The following is a 20,177-nucleotide window of genomic DNA, read 5'->3' on the forward strand; positions in this document are numbered from 1 at the left end:
TTATGACCTGATAGAATTGAAATGCCCAGAAGGTCATCTCTATGAACCCCAGCCTCTCAATGGGTAAACTAACAACATGAAAATAACTATTGACAGTCTCCCCTAAAAGAAAATAAGAGTCAGACTAACTAGTTATAGTAGGCTAGGGCTTTGAGCTCTAGTCATTCTCAGTTTGGCTTTTTAATATGTGTTTGGTTTTGAAAATAAGCAACAGTATTAAAATAAAGCAGTGCAAAGAAACTGGTAGACACAGGGCTTGAAAAATAGCTCAACATTTAAAAGCTGCTCTGACAGAGGGCAGGAGTTTGTTTTTTACCACCCAAGTGGACATCTCACAGCCATCTCTAATGCTTGCTCCAGGCTATCCAGTGCCTCTGGGCTGGGAAGCCACTGACACTCAGATGCAGACATACACACCCTCATAATTAAAAATAATTTTAAAATCCTTTGGAAAAGAAAGAAGTTGGACTGCAGAATATATTTCCCTGGTATTTAGTTAGCTAGTTGGAAATTTTTTTTTTTAATTTCTGAGAAAGCTTTCCTAATGAGAAAGAAGTATATAATCTTAAGCTCTAAACTCTAATGCCATTGTCTGAGGCTAAAAATTGTCTTCATAGATAAATACTTCAAGGCCTGACTTGTTCTTGATTGCCTGCATGTGCATAAAAAAAATGAAGAAAAAGAACATCTTGGGAACTCTTAAATACTCTACAGAGAGAAAGCAGACTGAATGAGGTAGCTTAATTTCAGTCACTGTTGCCAAAATTTTGGCAATGATGCTATTGAGCAGCTATTTCCTCATAATCTAAATCACTCTTTGTGCTATAGAGAAGGAAGTCCATAGGACTCAGGAAACTAACAAAATGTTAAGTTATGAGAAAGTATGAGTCTCTGAGGTGATATGAACAGTCAAAATCACTGGAGACTCTCTAGTGGAGCTGCCTGCAAGTTGGGCAAGGTGCTCCAGGGATACAGTTTAGCAAGTCAACAACCATACTGGGGTGAGCTTTCTGGTAATGCAGTGTTGCCTGTAAGTCATCCATGCTTTTTTAGGTAATCGCAATAAACTCCTTGGTTCACCAAGCTGGGCTTGGGTGGAATCTACTTGTCTTTGCCTTGGTGCCTTCTCTGCAAGGAATAATTGTTTCACATCTTCCCAAGAAAAGTCAGATGAAATGATTCCATTAGAAACCACCTCAGCACTTTTGACAGGAAAAAAGCTTCAAGGAACTTACAGAGGATGATGCCGGTTAGGGAGAAAATTGAATGGCAAACAGTAGTGTACAGTGACACTATTCACTTAACTGAGAATCCAGAAAACCCTTCAAGGCACCCAAGAAGATCAAGGGCTCCTTGTCCAGACCAAAGGCAGCTGAAAGAAAGGTCAGTCATGTAATACCACAGCAATTAAGTTCGCTCACATTAAGCAGAGAATACTTTTGCGGGAGAGGCGGGGACACGGGAGGACTCACATTGATTGTTAAAAGTTGGCAATGTAAGTAATTACAATCAATATAAAAATGATTAAAATTGCACTACACAGATGAAAGAATGCAATCGGTAGACAAATAGAAGGAAGGAGCAGAAAGCAATTCCCAGTGGTGTCTCATAAGCCAGACTGGTTTCTGAAGAGTAAAAATTTCAGCAATAGAGAACTTCCGTAGTGAAATGACACAATTACAGGAAAGGATGGCTGTAGTGTACATTTTGGCTTCTTTTAAAACCCAGTAATGTTATGTGAGTATGTTTTTGTTTTAACCCCAGGTGTTGGATAAGAGGCTGGTTCACAGTTAGTGATTATGATTTGACTGGTACACTAGCAGGGGTGTCGTTTTGCCAGCTGCAGATAGTTTACGATAGGAATTCTGGGGTCTCTTGGGAGGAAGTAAATGCCCCAGAGGGGCACAGGGTGCTTGCCAAGAAGAAGGAGGATGAGATAATGATGATGAAGGTGAGGAAGGGAGGAGGAAGAGGAGGGGGGAGAGGAGAAGGAGGAGGAAGAGGAAAAGAGGAAGAGGAGGGGGGAGGAGAGGAGGAGGAGGAGAAAGAGGAGGAGGAAGCAGCTGTTGCTCCTCCCTGCTGCTTCTGGTTGCTGTTGTTGCAATTTGTCAAGAGGTCATGAGCAAAGAGAAGAAGCAGAAGAAATTGGATTTCCCATCTGTGAAGATCAACCCTGCCTCAAGGAACTCTCTATCCAGGAGGAAGTAGCCTAAAGAGGTTTGTGTCCACATTCTCCTCTAACCTTCTTTCTCTTCTACCTAGTGTTGGGAGGTTAGAAGGGGTTAGGATGTAATAAAGGTTGGAATGGAGGTAGAGGTATAAGAACCCAGTAAAATACCTAAAAATACAAGAACAGATGGCTGTTATCATTATTAATAATATGAATACTCCATGTACATATGTGCATAATATATGTGTGAGCAGATGTGCCATAGAGTGCTTGTGAGGGTCAGAGAACAACTTTAAGGAATCGGTTCTCTCCTTCCAGCTTCATGTGGCTTCCAGTGATCCAACTCAAATTGCAGGCTTATGTGACACGTATGTTTACCTATGGGGATATCACACTGGCCCTACAGTAAAAATAAAATAAAATAAAGTTACAAATAGTAAAGGAACACCCCAGATCCAAAACGGTTTAGAATCATCAGAACCTTCCGTTCAACTCCTCCTCCATTCCAAAGAACTGTCCCTCATTGTGCCACCCAGAGGAAGCTCCCCAGTGTCTGGCTGCCATAGGTCCTGGTTTAGAATGTAACCACAAAATGTCTTCTTTTACATTGGTTTACTAGTTAACAAGAATTTTATTTTAAAAAGTACAAAACCCTGCTATCCTTCCTCTGAGTGCCACCAGGTGCTATTACTATTTGGTTAATTTAAGTGAGTCATCACTCAGGCACACCTGTGTCAACCGTTTGAGCAGGCTGGAGAAAGTAAAGAAAGTTAAATCTGGATTTAAATTTGACTTGTAACGTTTTACTTTCATCTTTTAAATTCTTAAGTTGACAAAAAAAAAAGCCAATTTACTGGAAAAATTAAAATTCTGTTCAAATGTGCACCCATTAAAACAATTTGAAGGGAAAAAAAACAATTTGAAGGGACAGCATTACAGTGTGTGATTAATAAATTTAAAAAAATGTACAAAACCCATGGAAACAATTGGCTTCCACTGAGACTCAATTTAGAAAAAGTGTGCAAAGTTATAGTTACGGGCTATCTGAGTAAATCAGAAAATGAGTGAGTGAATGTAAAATGATAGACTTCAAAGTGAGTAACTTAAACATAGAGGGATCCATTCAGTCCACTACACAGTTCACTACAAAGATAACAAAGATTTCCTTTATATAAATACTAAAGAATGACGACAAGAGAAATGTAAATATTAAGACCTATTGGATAGTGTCCTGTTTATCAATATGTGACAAATATTCACATAAAAGGTTTAATTTATATGCTCATCTCAAACACTGAAGCACGGAGTTATATCCCAATGTTTTCATGTGAGAAAAACCTAGTCAGGAAACAGAAGAACATACTGAACTAAGAATTCTCTGATTGCTGAAGAAAGCTTCTCATCGAGAAGACAGAGGGCCTTAAACAAATAGAATAAAAATAGTTTGTAGAAAAGAGACATGAAATAGTGTACTCCCAATGTATTTGTACACTTCTCAGAATATAACATCATGAAAGAGAGAGGCTGTATTCCTGAAAGAAAAATCATCAAACCAACTTGATGTGTCAATGAAGAACTTCAGATTCAAACAGCATGAGGATCATTCTAGAATCTCCAGTTATAGACATTGGAATAACAGGACTGATGATTGCTTAATGCAGAAAAAGAAGAAAGACAGGCAATAAAACTGGCTTAATACCCCAGACTCTCCACTATCTGGAAAACAGTATTTACCTAAGGGAGCACAGACAGAGGGAGTTTAATAATTTTCAGAGGTATGCACTCTAATTCCATATGGTTATAAAATTTTAATACTAACATATCTCATTAAAAGTTTTTAGAGGAATGGATGGATATATTAATGTTAATAAGTCAAATCCTCCTGGAGTTCACTGATAAATCCAGATAGAAAAATGATAAGTGCCTGATAGAATTTTTCAGGAAATTATTGGAAACCAGCCTCTACGCAAGTGAAAGAGCATATTGTTTTCCTTTCCTGTTATTGTGATAAAATAATATGAAAAAACAACTTAGAGGAGAAAGGGTTTATTTTATCTAGAAGTTAAAGATGTAGTCCATCAAGGTGCAGAAGTTCAGACAGCAGGCACTTTCATCACAACCACATCAGGAAAGCAAACTAGTGTTCTCTTCTTTTCTCCATCTCATGCCATTCAGGATTCCTGGTCCAGGCTCTCAGAAGTCACATTAAAATACTAACCTGAAAGCTATAATATATACACAGAGGATTTGGTACAGACTTGTGTAGGCCCTGTGTTTGCTGCTCCAGTCTCTGTAAATTCATATGAACATTGTTTTTTTGTTTGTTTGTTTTGGTTTGTTTTGAGCTGTTTATTGTTTGTTCGGTTGGTTGCTTGGTTTGGTTTTGGTTTGGAGGTTTGTTGTTCTTTTTGATGTCTGTTTTTTTTCAAACCAGGGTTTCTCTGTATAGCCTCGGCTGTCCTGGATTCATTTTGTAGATGAGGCTGGCCTCAAACTCACAGAGATCCAGCTGCCTCTACCTCCCTGAGTGCTGATATGAGCATTGTTTTAGGAGACTTTTTTTCTCTTGGCGCCCTTCATCCCTCCTGGCTTTTCTACTCTTTTCCCTTCCCATTCCATGGTATTTCTTGATCTCTGAGAGGTGGGATTTGATGCCCAAATCACATTTAGAGCTGTGTGGAAAAGGAGTTTATGACATAGTTCAGACTGGCTTGGAACTTAGCATTCCTGGCTAAAATAATATCTATTATAACAATAAAAAGGACTCAATAATTCTTTAATTCTGGTAGTCTACCTGTGATGGTTTGTGCTGTCAACTTGGCAGAATCTAGAACTACCTAGGGGATTAGGGTCATACTGATAAGTTTAATTGAGTTTAAAAATAGATGTCACCATTCCCTGGGCTTGGATCCTGGACTATATATGAAGGAGAAAGAACGCTTGTAGAAAAGTTCAAGCGCTCACTTTCTCTGCTTCCTGATTGTGAATGCAGTGTGTCCAGCTGCTTCAGACTTCTGTCACCTGGACTTTCTGGACATGAGTGACGATGAGCTAAAGTAAAGCTCTTGTCCCCTGAATTGCTTCTGTCGGAGCATTTTATCACAACAGTAGGAAAGGGAACTAAGAACAATTCATCTTATTATACTTCTAGTTTCTTTGGTGAATTAAGGGGTGTGGTGGCACAGACATTGATATCACCAATTGGGAAGTAAAGGCAGAGGGTCTTCTTCAAGAACGAGGCCCAAATGGGTTATGTAGCAAGTAGCAGTCAAGCCTTGGCTATATAGCAAGGCAATGTCTCCAACGCAAAACGAAGCCAAGCCAGGGCTCATGGTGTTGGCCTTTAATCCAAGCTTCTCTAAAGGCTGACAAGAAGACCACAAGTTCAGGGCTTACCTGGACTATAAAATAACCTTAAAGACAGCCTAGGCTATGGAATGCCTTCAAAGCTGGCCCTGAAAATTAATTAGGCCATTCTTAAAAGATACATATTTTGTAAATGTATGGATATAAGGACTAGGGAGATAGTTGGCTCAGAAGCTAAGATTTGATACTAGTTTTGCAGAAGAACTGGGTTCATTTCCCAGCACCTATATTGGACAGTTCACAACCACCAGAAAACCCAGGTCCAAGGGGTATTACTGACTCTTTGGACACCTGCACTCACATGCACATATATATGCTCAGTGTGCGTGTATGCACGCACATGCGTGCGCACGCCCACAATTAAAGATCTAAAATGTAAGTATATATATATACTTTAAACTAGAGTATAGATTATCAGTAGAGAAGTTGCAGCAAGTAATCTACAAGGTCCTGACCTCAATCCATAGCATACCTCTAAAAGAAAGAGAAAATATAAAAATATAATTTTTGTTTTTTAACACATGCAGCATCACTTCTTTGTATATGTTATTGATATATTAACATGTCCATCTCTCTCCCCGCCCTCCCCAAGTCATTGTTAATTGCGGCTACTTTCAGAAATTTGATATCACTATATAGCTTCTTTTACTGTCCTTTTATATGCTGTTCAATACAGGGATCATGAATTATTGTCACAAAAATAAGTAAATCATGGTGTTTAAGTGTTTAATTTTAAAGTCTGCAGAATATGGGGTAGGCAATAAGCTGTTAGAATTTAGAGTGAGCAGTAAATTCTCATGTCCCCATTATTTGAACAGTGGCAGTGTTAACATGATAAAGGAAGAACAAGAGTTTGAATAAAACCAAATCCTTTGGAAAGGTTGATCCTGCAGTGAGGGAAGGCCCCAGGGTAGTGCATCGCAGTGGCTGGGGTGTTCTGCTAGGAAGGAGCCTCTGCGGCTTCCACCCTGTGCTTCTTTGAGATACGCAGAGCTTGTGGAAACTAATTTAATAGGTTTCCAGTGGCATCGGGAGCTGTCAGCACCGACCTACTCACTAGGGAGAGTATTTCTGACCTTCTCTCTGGAGAATGAAATGTCTGTGGAATGGCAAAAGGGCACCTATTCTGAGAGAAGCCCTGTCAATTAGAGTGCTCCCCTGACAGTAAGAGATGAGGGAAACTCGGGGAGGACCCTTCCCTTCATCATGAGCAACTGTGCGCATATGGTGAGGTCACCTCAGCCAGATGGATAGGAGACTTGCCTCCTCATTTCCATGTGATCGCTCGGGGAGGGAGAGAAAATGGACCAACGAGACCCGAAATGCCTACCTGCCATCAATTTGATACAAATTGCCCTTGAGTTTAGCAGTAATGAGAGGACAGAATGGAACATTCCTGAACAGGAAGGCACAGGTGAGGTTGGTACACTGCTGCTTCCAATTAACAATTAATTGATAGCTTCTTCTCATTGCCCAAACTGACACAGAGGAAAGCCCTCTGAATGCCCAAACCTGTTACATAAGAAAAGCATCCGCCTTTCTCTGTACTATGTGCCCAAACTCTCTTAGACAGGAAATGCCTCTCCGTTTCTCTTCCTATACCCCTCCAAAGCACCTTTCAGAGAGTAGTACTGTATTGTGCCGTGCAGCATGCATGACTCCCCTCTGCTTTCCTGTGGTGTCCCCTCTGCTACTGACAACGTGCTTACACCCTGAGTACTAAGTCTTTTGTCCAGGTGGAACCTCGACTGACAGGATCCATTTTCTGCTCTTACACCAGCTGTCAGAAGACAATGAAGGTTCCAATCTGGCCTCTGCTTTCTCAATCCCAACACCGTTATTCCTTACCTTTATTGTGTCATCAGGTGAGGTGACAATTTCTTTCTTTATCCATAAAAAGATGGCTAACGATGGTGTCATCCACCAAAAATGATTTCTGTGACTAGATTAGGTGATATCATCCATTAGACATGCCTCTCCTGCAGCTTCTCATGCTAGCTAAGTTCTCCAAGTAAGATGGCCAACTTGCCAGTGTCAAGTCTATCTCTGAGACCTAGTGCAGAGAAATATGCTACAGACATTTTAAACAGATATTGCTTTACCTATTTCCAATACTGTGAGGTAAAAAAAAAAAAACATTAGGGAAATGGCAGGATAAAGATGATAAAAAGGGGAAAAGGTAGGAATGGTGAGAGAGGCCTTAACTGAGGAGGGAGAGAGATGTCAATACAGAAGAAGTGGGAAGGAATGGTGCAGTAGTTTGAATAAAATTGGTCCCCATAGGCTAATAGATTTGAATGCTTTGTCATTAGGGAGTAGGAGGCATAGCCTTGTTGGGAGTTGGTGCAGCCTTCTTGGAAGAAGTGTCTCACTAAGGGGGAGTTCTGGGGTTGGTTTCAAATATTCAAGCCAGGTCCTGTGTCTCTCTCTTCCTGCTGCCTTCACATCTAGATGTAGAGCCATCAGCTCCCTCTCTAGTACCATACCTATCTGCATGCCTCCGTGCTTCCAACCATGATGAGATGCATCTGAAACTGTAAGGAAGCCCTCAACTAAGTGCTTTCCTTTATAAGAGTTGCAGTGGTCATGGTGTTTCTTCGCAATAATAAAACTGAAGACAATGTGGCAACTAACACTAAGACTGTTTGAAAAAGCCTTAAGGAATCATAAGATCTTGTACTTAGATAAAATTACATACATGTGTACACGAATATACACAAAATGAAGTTATTTTACTTGGGCTGACAAGGCTCAACAAAGGAGCTGTGACTATGTAACAAAAAGCCCAGTACCAGGCAGAAGAACCCAACAGACTCAAAGCAATACAGGTTATAGCTATGGCCATGGGTTGTTTCTCAGAGGTGGAAGGTCCATCCCTGTTGCTGACAATATCATGTATTTTGAATAAAGGACCCAGAAGATTAATAGTTGAATCTGATCTGCAAGCCTCCTCCCTAAGCTCTAGCTTTCTTAGTACAATAAGGCACTATGCCAGCTGCTTAGGGAGGGAATCAATCAATAGTGGCACTCATGTCATGTCTCCGTGGCAACCAATAGCAGCCTAGTTGGGTATAAGCCTTGCTCAACAGGAAAAAAATCATGCTTGGTACTGGAAACCTAGTCAATTACTTAGTGTTAGTGAGGTTCTAGATCTTATAGTATCACTGCTATTTTACTAAATTTCATAATTCCCAATTGCACTCTAAATACATTTTCATGTACTCACAAATAAGTGTGGCTTTCACATCTCATCAAAGAACCTTCTCTTTGAAACAGATAGAGACTATTACAGAAAATGACAACTGGCCAAAATGCAGAAAACAACTGAACTCGAGCTTCCCAGACTCAAGGGAACCTTAACACAACCTTTACATCTACGACTCAGGAAACAGTCGTAGAAAGAACAGTGCAAAGATGTACAAACCAGACAACCAGGAATTCAACTGAGAAATTGTATTACCTAAAAATTACAGAGAAGCCACACTGGTGTGATATCACATGATTAGGACTGAAGAATGACAATAGCATTCGCCATGCCAAAGTGGAAGGAGAAATCTCATGGACTCTGCTTATAGACAAAAAGCTACAAGCCACTAGACTTCTGGGAAAGGGATATTTAGTCTTCTCTAGGGATGATCCCCTTATTAATTACCCAATAACGATGGGCATCCCTGAAATACATATACTTACATATATATATATATATATATATATATATATATATATGCAACAATAAGTGGAATCAAGAGGTTACATTTACATACTTACATGTGTATGTACATAATAATCAAAGAAAGGGAGGCCATGAACTTGAGAGTGGGAATGGGTATGGGAAGGGGAGGATAAGGGGAAGGGGAGGGAGACTTTACATTATTATCTTTTAATTAAAAATCTAAAATCTAGATTACAAATGAAACCGCTTTCTTCACCCACATGATGACCAAGCATCTGGGACTTCGAAAATGTCCTTGACCTTTCCAGGCTTCAGAGTCTTAACCACTAGAAATCAGAACTAATCTAAACTTGTAAGATTTGTAGAGGTACCAAGTCATCCGTGAGAACTGAAGGACGGCAGCACATCCGGAGAGGGAGGCTGATAGGATGCACCCTGATATCTACTCTGTCTACATGAAAAATCACACCTTTCTTTATATATACAATTAGAAAACAAGTGAATAATCTATACCTACTTAATAACAAAGGAAAACTGAGAAACTCAGCATTTGTCAAAAAAGCATCTGGAAGAGTGTCCAAGGGAAAGCTGTACAATGCTGTGAGCGCTAAGGCTCCAGGCAGCCTCTAACACGGCATGTTCTGTTTATGTGTACCTCATGCATTTTTTAAGACTCTGCTTCAAATGTAGGTTTATCAATAAAAATGCCACCAGAAAACAGCTTTGAACTTTTAATCTCTTCCTGAAATAAAAGGTTTCCTCAAGGCAGGCCTGGCACGGCTGGTGTTTGAACGCCATTCACTCTCAGTACATGAGGAATTTTCCTGTGGCTTCTAAGGAAGTCCTCATTTTGCAAGGCATTAAAAGACTGCAGCACTGGACAGCCCTTCTTCAAAAGAAACTGATTTGAACCTTTATTGGGTCAGCCATGAATTGTCTCTGGTAAGCATACAATGCCGTCATGTAGTTTTAGATTAATAGGGATCCCTACAGTTACAGAGCAGATCATTATGGTTCAAAGCAGAGTCTAGTGGGGGAAATTTCCATGAACGTTGACACAGTAGGCAAAACGTATGAAGAATTACCTAGTGTCACCAAATGCAAAGATCTACGACTGAAAGTTGTATCAGCCCTCAGTCATTTTGGGTAGAAAGAGGATGGGTACTATTTTATTTTATTCTTTTTTGGGTGCATAGTGTATGTATTACTTTACAGTGCTCAAAAACAAGCAAAAAACATTTAAGGCTTGAATGTCCTACAGAATACAAGGGTGTTCCTAACCAGATCGAACATCCAGAACTCAAGGCTAAACTTAGTTCTTCTGCGTCAATTTGACAGACTCCTTATTTCTGAAATCTGGATAACTAGCATGTGGCACACAGAGGCCATAATACCTCATGGGTGCTGAGACAGCAAGTCTTGTCAGAACTGCTTTCCATGCTCCAGCCATGCTTCACTCTGCTGAAAAACAAAACAAACAAGCAAACAAAACACTCTGCTTTTCAAAGATGATGATGACCAGGACACCCCACTGTCTTACCCTGACAAGCAGAGTTATATTCTCCAACATTGTAACCAAGTTCTATACATGGCTACCCTGCTGCCTCACTTCCTACAGGGATGCTGTGCTTTCACTCTTGTGTGGCACCTCCTTTTCTCCCGTGGGCCTTTACCCATAGTTCAGACATTTGATAGCCCATTTCCAACCTGATACATCTCCACCACTACACCACTCACTGCCCTTGAGACTCCATCACCCACTCCAATTTCCCTCACATCTCCATGACATTCATGATATTGAATTAAAGTGATTTGTATCTAATAACTTTTCTCACAGGTAGCCACCTTTCCAAGTCAAAAACTCTAAGAAATATGTGACTTTAAAAATTAGTTAATTAACATAAAATACATAGAAATATGTTCCCTTGGTTGTACTGGACATATCAAGTACTTAATAGGCACAAATAGCTAATATCTAATAGGTTGCATTGTGGAAATATGGAGTATTTCAAAGTATTCTACTGGATTTCACAGCTTGAGAATGTGAGGTTAGGAAATTATCTATATCTCTTGGGGTCCATGTAGAAAAGTATAATATAGCACTGCTATATTAACAGTGGCTCCCAAAAAACATGCCCTGCAACTATTTCAGAGTGACTGTGGCTATGGAATAATTTGATAATCAAATCTTTACAGATGTGATTGAGTTAAATATCTCAGGTAGATATAATTTTGGAGTTTAAATTAGTCTACAGCCCAACAACTAATGCCCTTAGATGAGACAGGAGAACCAGAACTAAGACAGAAACAAGAGAGAGGCCATGTGAAAATATAGTTAGAAAGGACCTAGAGTTAACCTTAAGGTCTCTCGGTGGATTCCTGGACAAAGGATATGTGGCACATAAACACAATGGGGAGCTATCCACACATATATGTCGTGGAATTTTATCATCTGGCATACCATGGATGAACCTGAGTGACATCAACTTAACTAAAAGGTACCAAAATAGAAAAACTGAATGAGCTCACTCATATGTGGAATCATCAGAATCAGGATTCATAGAGGTTAAGAATGAATTACTAGATCCCAGAGAAAGAAGCGAACAACAGGTGTGTGTCGGACTGGAGCAAGCTTGCTCAGTAGACTCTAAGACAACTAGGAGGAGTAAGTGCTGGTAAGTACTATGTAACCTTGCGTTGTTGACAGATGATGACAAGATGCAAAGACTGCGCATGTTCAGCACAGATGCAAGTTTAAAAAAATATTAAAATGTTATTATGAAGAAATAAAAAATTAAAAAACAAACAAACAACATGCAGGGAATTTAACCAGAACCAGTGTCTGTATCTCATTGAATTTCATTACAGTTAAAAGAGCCATTTTGAAGCTGTGAAATTTTGTGTTGGATTTCTATACTTTGACTACTAAATATATTTTATGCACTTAAAACAACTTCTACCTCTCCACCTCTCAAAAAAAAAAAAGAAAGAAAGAAAGAAAGAAAGAAAGAAAGAAAGAAAGAAAGGTAATTCATGACCAAGTTACAAGTAGAAAATAATTATTATAATTATTCTCTTTAAGTTGATAAGGCCTGTTTCTTTCTGTTTTGTTGTTCTCAACTGGGGATAGAGAAATGTTTCTGTGGCTAAGAGCTCTATTCTTCCAAATGTATGTCACGTGAGTATTCACATGTGGAAATTCTTTCTGTGCTTTTCTGGGAAGGGACACTTGTCCATGCACCGAGAAACATATTTTCTTCCCTGTGTTCAACTTTAAATCTCCAGTGCTCTTACTGTGACTGAAGATGGCCTTTCAAAGCTACAGAACATGGCTTATTGGAGGTTACATCTTTCTGATGGTCTTGTGGTCTGGATATGAAGTGTGCTCCACAGGCTCGTGTATTTGAACAGTTGGTTTCAGCTGCTGATGCTGTTTTGGAAGGTTGCATGGTGTTTAAGAGGTGGAGACTCACTGAATATCTCTGGGCGCAGCCCGTAGCATTTTAGAATCCAGGGATACTCTGCCTGAGATGGATACAGTGCGAGCAGCTGCCTCCTCATGTTCCTATCACCATGCCTCTTCCATCACGATGGGCTGCGTTGCCTCCTAAACCATAGACAAAAGAAGCCCTTCCTTAAGTTGCTCTTCTTAGTAATTTTGTCACAGTGATGAGACAGATGAAAAGAGTGTTTTCCTCCTTTCACTCTCCCTCCCTGTTCTATCAGGGTTGACTACCACCAAGTACCATCTCCTGTGGTGACTCTCAGTCTCTGGGGCAGTTGTGAGATTGTGAATTCCTTCACCCTTACAGCAACCATCCCTGAGCAGTCATGAAGGCTGTGAGATCCTGAGTGTATTACAATTGACATTTACCTGCTGGGGAACCTGCTTTCTGTGATAATCGCTCTTTATGCCCTGAGTCCTATTTTCTTTTCTCTAAAGTTATAAATCAAGGCATGTATCATATAGTAATGCTTCAGGCAATGTAGGCAACAATTAGACAACATACAGAACACAGCTGCACCTCAATATATTGTAAGGTATTATAGTTGCATTTGTTGTTGTTGAAAATCAAGTCATCTCGATAACTCGGCAAGCAAAGGCACTTCCCACCAAATCTGATGACCTGAGTCCAATTCCCAGGGCCCACATAGTGGAAGGAAGAACTGGCTCCTGTGTTCTGTCCTCTGTCTTCCAGTCATGTGCTCTGGCAAGTACACACACATTACAAAATGTGATTTTAAAACAGAAAAAAACTGAGACACCCGCCATGGTGAAGATGGGAGGAGGTGAATTTTGTAGAAATAGGAACAAAACTATATTTAGAAAAATGAGAAAGTCTTGTAGAGTTCACGAGGCAATGCTTTCAATGTAGCTCAGTTCCAGAACACACACATGGTAAGAGTTCTAATTTCCCTGTACAGACACCAACACCATATGTTTCCTGGGCGTGCCATAGTGTGAAACTCATACTGCAAGCAAGTAAGGCAGATCTCAACTTCCCTTCCACACAGGAAGAGACTGATACCCAGAAGATTAAATACAATGCAACTAACGAAAGCATGAAGGCTTTGGGAGTGGTTGGGAGCATTTGAACCTCAGCTCTTCCACCCACCAGTTGTGCACTGTGTACTTATCATCTGTAAGATGGGAGCTACAAAGCTTCCTAAGGTTTCAATGTGTGTATATTGATTCTCTTCACAGCGTTCCATCTGTTTCAGGCTCTCAATAAATGGCAATTACATAAATCCTGTATTACTATACCTGATATGGTATGCACCAGTTTATGGTCTGAGAACCAAAATTTATGCTGCTATGGTGTTTGGAATGCCTTCTTCACCAGATCACATAGTTGGCCATGTTTCTTTCTGACTAAAAGGAAATCACCATGACAACCAGACTATATGAATCTTTCTCACCAATTCTGTATATGATGCTAACATGGTAGATGATGGTGTTAAAGATTTGGGGTTATCTGGCCATCAGTCCTTCAGAGCATGTTCTGGACAGACAGAAGCATCATCTGCAGTGTGGTCACAGAACAAGCTGAAGGCAGCATCCTTGTGGAGTTTTGTCCATCTTTCAGTGGGGGCAGAATGCAGAGATGTCACAGGAAATAACTGTGCACATAAATGTAAAAAAAAAATAGAACAAGGAGATCCATCTGACAACACCAGTGTATACTCTCAGGTAATTTTTAGATTTGTTTATGCTCCTTTATTTCTCCCACCTTTCTTCTCTGTCTCGTGTCTAGCTTGGGAATTTGTCACAGCAACATTGAGCTTCTGCCTTCAGCGAGGTCACTTGTTCCATTGGGCATAATTAGAAATCCCACAGAAGAAATGTCTGCTAAATAATGGCTCATAGTTTTGTGTCTGTGAAAAGGTGACTGAAAAAGCACTACAATTTAAAAGCCACCATACTCATGTGGTCTCGCTTCCACTTCCAAATCCAGACTACAGCTTCTACCTGTGATTCAGCGGTCTCCATATTTATAAAGAAAGTACACGAAATGCCTTATAAGACAGTGAGTAAGTCCAGCTTGCATGACAGTACCAGCTGTGCCTTTTATATGGATTATTTCTTCTCCCTCTTGTTTTAACCAGTATCTAAACTAGTTTGCATGATACCATTTTTAATCCATTACATATGAGGGAATTCGTAATCACGACTTTTGAAACCCAATTTATTCCTGCTCAACCAAAAATATTTTGACCCTCTGCAAGTGTCTGGGTAGGCTCACTCCCCCGTCTGTGCTCATCCTCAGCTCTGGCTGTGGTCTGAACAAGTAAGAAGACGCAGTTGCCTCCTGGTGGCTCAGCGTCCTCTCCCTATCCTTCATTGTGCATCCCTCAGCTGTGGCTGTGTTCCCTCCAGCATGGGCCCTGTGTCCTCTACACAGACTCTGGTTCACAGCATGATGCTCTGAAAGCTTCTGTTGGTATACAATGCAATGCAGATCACATGCTGTGCTGCACTGTTCTCTGACTGCATCCTCCCAGTGTTTGCAGATCGTAGGTAAAGTGCTAATTCGTACATTTTAACCCCTTTACTATTCATCTCTCCTCTTTCTCCCTTCTTTGTGCCCTTTCTTCCAATTACAGTGTTGATTACTCAGCAAACACAAGTGAAGGATAAAAATAATTAGGACATTTGAGATTATCAATCTAGCTTCCTCACATAGAGAATGAAAGAGGTAATTCTGAGTCCTCCCAAGGTTATCTTTAATTTAGACTTTCCTGAGATGAGCTGCTTTATAATTCTGTTATTTCCATCTTAACTCAATATCTTCTCATTTTTGTAAATCTATGCTCTTTAATATGGCTAACTGATTTAACTATAGTGTCCATACTTTTATTACTACCTGTTAAACAGATGTGATGATGTATTTAACCTTTCACCCACTGAAGAATATTTACTATCTTGGTTGATGCTCTTACTTTTAGTTCTTTTTCTAATGATGAAAGAAACATAACATCACATATAATTCTGCGATCATGAGAAAAATAAATCATTGAAAATATACTCTCACAATCTGTTGGGCACTAATATGTATCCCCTCATATAAACACACCTTATATTTGCACTTATTGGTGTGATAGGGGTATGTAGCATTGGGATATTTTATTTAAATGTATACATATGTATGTATATTAATGTGAATGGTCCTGAGTTACATAAGGAGATTTTCCCTATAAACTTACATTGTACTTTGAATATATTCCGCAAACAATCATTTGCCCTCTCCATCTTCAACCCCAATATGCATATTTTTTTGTGCATCAATATATGTTATAAGTACATAATCATGTGGGTATAGATATATATTTTCCAACGCATGAAGAGGACAAAGATTAGAATCAGATGTCTTATTCAGTGACTTTCCACCTTAGCTTTTGGGATGTGGTCCTTTATTTAACCTGTAGCTTGCCAATTTTGTTAGACAGGCTGGCCAATGAGCTTCAGGGATCTGCCTGTCCATGCTTCTCCAGCAGTCTGAGTATAGACAAACAGTACAGGCACTCAGCCTGCATCTGAATGCTAGGGATTCAGACTCAAGCACTTCTGTTTAGTGACCCTACTAATTCATCTCCCTCACACACATATGCTTACAGACAGAGTGTTCATCTTTAGTTTTTCAGAGACTTGCTTAATACAGCAAATCCAGGCAAATGGGACCACCAGGCCAGGCTTACAGATGAACCTCACACTAGCAAGCTGGTAGCATCAGTTCCTGTCATATGCCCAAGCATGTGCTCCAAGTCTCCCTAACACTGGGAGTTCTACGACTTAGAGAAGTGTCCTTTTGATGGAAGTCTCATTGCCTCACTGTGCTGTAAGAATGCCCATGGGGAAGGTAAATAATTGGATGTTTCTTTGCATTTACATGTGGCAATTCTGATTTACTAAATTATTTACTGAAACTTTGAAAGACTAAAGAAAGATAAAATTCAAATACCACCAGGCTACTGTGAATGTGGAAGGAAAGGGCTCTCCGGAGGATGAGAGGGATGCCAATATGAAGCAGGCAAGGAGTGGACACGAGGCTGACTGCTGAAACAAATTTTCAGAGTCCATCTCTTTACGTACTAATACATAATTTTTAACAAGAAGTCGTATAGCTCCAGGGCAGTGATTCTAAGAGGAGGAACCTGCTCTCTCCAGCTGTCAAAATGAGCTTTTCTTTAAAAAAAAAAAAAAATTCTAGCTCTTTTCCAAAAAAGGAAGAATGCATGAGCTCAAAGTATCTCTTTGACCAATTTAGAATCATCCCAGAAATGGTCCAACAACAAAATGCCTGAAGTTAAGTAAATAAACAAACATTACATTTCCATATTTGGAAAGCCCTGTAAAGCAAGTGACTTGAGAAATGCCAACGCCTGGGAAAGATAAATAGACTTTGGGAGCAGCAGGCTTTTGAGACATTTGATGAAGCATGAAGACAAAGCCACAGAGTCTGGCGTTGGGGGGAAATGATGAGAGAGAGAGATAAGGAAGGAGACATTTGTTTGTAGCCTTCCCTTTTATGGAGTGGACTCGGGCTCCACACAATCCCTTCCCTATGTTCTCTCGATGCTGGCCTGTGTTGACACTTGGGGACACCGTCTCAGTTGCCAATTTAATACCTTCACATAATGACTGATTCCAAATTCAGCTCAAATATCAGTGCTACATGAAAGGTGTTCTGTGAAGGGAGGCTCATCTTCAAAAGATAGTAGTGAATTAATCTATATCCTGCTGCCCTGGCCTATGACTGATTCAAGGTGGACATATGCCTACTTATTTACTGACGGGACCTGAGGAGACCATTCACACACAAAGGGTTTAACATGCTGGTAAAATGTTCTTCCCATTCAAAAGAATAAGTGCTGGAAGACTTTGTGCCTTCCTGTCTGCCTTTGAACCTTGCCATGAGACTATATGACAATTGATGCTTTGGTGTTGAGTTTCTTCTTTGAGAAATTGGACTTGGAAAAAAGTGCCTTGCTCAGTCTGGCTCATATTTGCTTCAAAACAACAAAAAGGTAAACCCTTGGGTAAAATCCTTAGTAGGCAAACACCACTCCTCTGCACATGACCTTCCTTGGTTTTCTGATTCTTCTGGGGGAAAAGGCTAGTGTCTCTTTGGCCTGAAAGGCATGGTCTAGCCACCTATCTGAATTACCACAATCTCCTTTGTATTTATTTCACCCACCTTAGGATATCTGTATATGAATCCAACTTGTAGAATTTCTTTCTCTCTTTTCTACATCCTATTAAGTGTTTTTCTAATTATTATAATTAACTGCTCTGCTGTGGAGTCTTTTAACCAGATAAGGTTTTCTTTAAAGTGCATCATTTAATATTATAGTTAGATGATAGATAGATAGATAGATAGATAGATAGATAGATAGATAGATAGACAGACAGATAGATGTATATTGTTACATAGGTAGACAAAAAGATGGAAGATAGGTAGATAGATAGATGATAGATGATGATAAATGGATAGATACATAGATTGATTAGATTAGATAAGCATATAGATAGAAATATAAATCATTATATATAATATATATATGATATTAGTATGTAAAATATGCATATGGATAAATATTATACATATATAATACCAGTATATATCAATCATCATTACATATATTTCTATTGAATGTCCTCTTTTGGAGACAGCATTTCATATCCCCTACGTTGGTCTCAAACTTACTAAGTTTCAGAGAGTTATCTATAGCTCTGATTCTCCTCTCTCTACCTTCTGAGTGCTGGTGTTACAAATGAGCACAGGTACCCACATTTTTATGTAGTGCTGAATAATGAACCCTGGTTTTCATGCATGCAAGGCAAGGATTCTCAACTAAGCCTTACCCTTGGCCTTTTACACATTGTCACCATAGACACTCATATATAACTTCTATTAGATCAAGGCCTTCTTTCACTGATATTTTTTCCTACCGCATAGAATAATGCATGTCTGGGTAGCTCCTGACTGACCTGTTGAATGAATACATTCACAGAAATCATTCTGCCGTTTGATAACTAATTTCAGTCCAGAATTTCCTGAGTTGTTATCTATCTGCTGAGCCTTTCTGACCAGCTCTAATCAGACTAATAACAACTATCTCCCTCGCCTCACTTCACTCATTTCTAAAAAGTGGGAAGAGGAGGGTTGAAGAAGATGAGCCATAGGTGCTGCACAATTTCACTATTAATGACTGACTTATGGGTCAAAGAAAACCTTAGGAAATTTAACTGGTACCCTGAAGCCTTGTCCACAGTCACATAGTCAACCCTACTCCAGGATGTGTGCCTGCTGTTCCGAGTCACCAGGTAGGCTGCTGTGACCTTCTGTGGTCAACAAGTAGACCCCAAATACATAGACGCATTGATCATCCTTCGGAAAGGCATTGATTCAAATCCTTGGCTTCAGATTTTACTCTTGCTTCCTGACATAGCTTTAGCATGCAACAAAACTCAGCAAGAGTTATCAGATGGGTCAAAGATGTCAAAAAAACTACTGATGTCTAATTGATGTTCGGCCACAAAATAAAGGTTGGGGAAACTGACCTCACCCTGAGGCTTCTTAGTGCCATATACACTCTGGTTCCCATGGGTCAATCTTACTTTGAAGACAAAATCACACAGCTCCAAATAACAAAATGAGAATAACAGAAATAAATGCTCAGGCCACGGCCCTTCCTGAGTGTACACATAGCCTTGTGAATCAGAAACACTTGCCAGGCAAATACCAGAAGTACATGGTATTTTTGTTTCCATTAGTCAAGAGTCAACAATTTCTGCTAATTGGGAAACCCATCTTGGAAAATGCAATCACTACATTCAAGATGTGTTTGCTGTGTGTTATAAAGTCCATGACAAACAGGGTATTCCAGATCTGAAAACTCTTAAGGACCAACAAATCTCATGTCTTAACACATCACCTAAACATTTAACCATAAACCATTTTTCTCTTGTCACACATGGAAACTACTGTTAAACCACGTTCTTGGCTTTCTTTCTTTTTATTTCCTTTTGTTTTTTGGGGGTTTTTTTGTTTGTTTGTTTTTTGGGGGGACAGGATTTCTCTGTGTAGCCTTGGCTGTCCTGGACTTCCTTTGTAGACGAGGTTGTCCTTGAACTCACAGTGATCCACCTGCCTCTGCCTCCTGAGTGCTGGGATTAAAGGCGTGCGCCACCACACCTGGATTACCTTCTTAACTTTCTAAGAGTAATATAAATAAGTTAATCATCCTTTGACAGCTAAGAGCCTGATTATGAGTGCTGATAATAGTGATGCTTTAGAGATAAACATGTTGAAGGTGAAAAGGTAAAACACAAGTTTCATTCCTCTTCCATTATGCAATGGAAGTAACTTTTTAAACACCAAAAATTGATTTGTGTTTTGAGATCTTTACACACTTCAAGTGTAACTGCAATAGAGGCTAAGAGCAGCAAGGACTCCAACTAATGAC

The sequence above is a fragment of the Acomys minous genome (assembly GCF_964271855.1).
Source record: "Acomys minous genome assembly, chromosome: 9".
NCBI classification, from domain to species: domain Eukaryota; kingdom Metazoa; phylum Chordata; class Mammalia; order Rodentia; family Muridae; genus Acomys; species Acomys minous.